Source organism: Adiantum capillus-veneris, chromosome 24 (assembly GCF_014529385.1).
Source record: "Adiantum capillus-veneris isolate H3 chromosome 24, ASM1452938v2, whole genome shotgun sequence".
NCBI lineage: Eukaryota > Viridiplantae > Streptophyta > Polypodiopsida > Polypodiales > Pteridaceae > Adiantum > Adiantum capillus-veneris.
This window is the reverse complement of record NC_140954.1, coordinates 70,147,203-70,149,477: the sequence shown is the minus strand read 5'-3', so window position 1 is coordinate 70,149,477 and position 2,275 is coordinate 70,147,203. Positions and strand designations below refer to the sequence as shown.

At 47.2% G+C, this 2,275-nt stretch overlaps 1 pseudogene; it reads left to right on the top strand.

Annotated features, from left to right (window-relative positions):
- The first annotated feature begins 997 nt into the window (after positions 1 to 997).
- Positions 998 to 1,648, top strand: LOC147426555 (uncharacterized; annotated as a pseudogene).
- The last annotated feature ends 627 nt before the right edge of the window (positions 1,649 to 2,275 follow it).

Here is a 2,275-nt window from a genome sequence, read left to right as displayed (position 1 = left end):
CATTGAGTATTTAGAATGCAAGATAGAATGTCACAAGTGCTCAATATATGTATGAGTCGTTGAACTTGAAAGTGTCAATTGGCATTTCTTTTCAAGACCTATTCTTTGGTCTTGCCAAAGATATCACAATGGATCTACAACATTCAACAATTTTCGTCAAGGACTTTGTGAAATTTTTAGAGATCCTTGCATAGGTAGTTCTAATTCACTTTATCAATTAAGAGCACATTAATATGTTGCAAAAAGCAATGAGATCCACCGCTAAAGAGCCTATAATTGTAGGATCTATTCATCTGAAAACTCACATAAGTTAGATTCTCAATTCTTGATTGTCAAAAGTTATGTGTTGATAGCTATGTACGCAACCGCCAAGGAGTTCTATAGCTTAAATCACTATTCATCATTGGTAAGTGAAGACACAATAGAGGAGGCATTAGTGAGCGATGATGATCAAGGGTCTGGTTAAAAGAGCGCGGGCACAAAGACTTAGACACGATTGCCCAACAACTGTTCATTTTGGAGTAAACAAAATTATTGAGCTTATCACACAGGATTTTTGGTCGCGTTAGATGTGGAAGTTTTCAAAGAATATATACGCACATGTGAAAATTGGAGAAGGCCAAGGCCTCACATCTTCCTCTACACGGATTACGTCAGCCCTTGCCCATCCTAGTAAATCATGGGGATCCACACCATACACACCATACAGCATGGGGATCCTAGTAAATCATGGGGATCCACACCATACACACCATCCTAGGAATGCAGCATCCACACCATACAAGATGGGGATCCGACTCTAGCTTCTCCGCCAAGATCTGCATTCGTCTTGCCATTCCGAAAATAATTTCAGGTAGGGGTTAAGTTTTGAAGAGCCGGCTTAACAAGTCACGAACAATATGTGAATAGGACTATAAAGGGAGTTAGTCTACTCCCCGTGATCACTTGCCGCACTCTTGGATCCTTATATTATAATCGCTTGCGTTTACTAGACTAGATGGCGCCTCGCACTCGAAGCATGGATGTCATGAAAGATGAGCGACACAAGGAGAAGAATGCTGCTCGCCTGCGCCGCACAACTCCAAGCTGTCAGATATTGTCTTCCAATATCTGGCATGTCCTGCCGGAGGAATTGGTGGAGCGCTGCCTCACCACGCTGCCCGCCAGGGATCTGGTCCGCTTGAGTGTCACATGCCGCTCTTGGAACGAAGCCATCCTCTCTCCGTCGACTCTTGCTATTGTCTCAGCTTGCAGGCAGCAGCTGGCGGCCCACGCTATTTCAATCTTGTATGTTCTGTTCTCTCTCTCTCTCTCTCTCTCTCTCTCTCTCTCTCTCCTTCCTTCGTTTGTTGCGTTTCTTGAGTCAACCTCCGATAAAATGATCTGCAGCGCTGATGGGGGTGCAATACAACTTCGCTGGTTCCTCTGCGGAGAAAAGCCGGAAAAGGATGCTGCATTTGGCCTGGCTAGCAAGTAGTGCGAATGGGTGGCCTTCGACCCAAACACCGACACATGGAACTGGATTCCTGCACCGGCAGCCATAGCGCAGTACGCTCCAGAAGAAATGTTGCCATTGAACAAGATGCTGATATCGACAGTGGGGGCCAAGGGAGGCTTACTGTGCTGGGAGCGGGTGGGAGGAATGTGAGCGGGTGGGAGCCGCTTGTGATCAGCAAGCTCCCTTGACTCCCTTCTCCCGTTTTATGCACGATGCATTTCCACCAGCAAAATTTGCATTGGTTGGAGGATGGCGCGCATGGAGCAGAGAGCAGGTGATCAAGGCTTACAGACCTACCTGCTTTTGGTTCTTGCGTCGGTACTAGAAGTGCGAGTGGAGACTTATGACCTCAGAACGCAGGCACGGCGAGAAGAGCTCTACATCGACAACTTGTCCAATATTTCCGACGGGACTTTTGATAGCCTCTACTACCAGCATGACACTAGTATAATAAGCTGAGGGCATCAAGATGGTTGTTGGCCGCATATCGCTTTCTTTCGGCAGATGAGCTTAGGATATCATCGCTCATTGCCACGGATACAACTCTTTGAGGGTACAGCAATTAGGTCAAGTATACCTATGCCTGCCATGCTGGTGTCTTCACACCGGCGCACCTTGCAGGAGCTTCGCTTCCACATGGTGCAGCTGGATGAGCACCTGCTCATCGTGGCTCTAGAGCTTCGAAGTAGTCCATACCCTTCCACCTTCACACGCGTCCACATTTTTCAGCTTGACTTTGCTACCCGATGTTGGATGGCTATAGACGGGGCTGCTTTA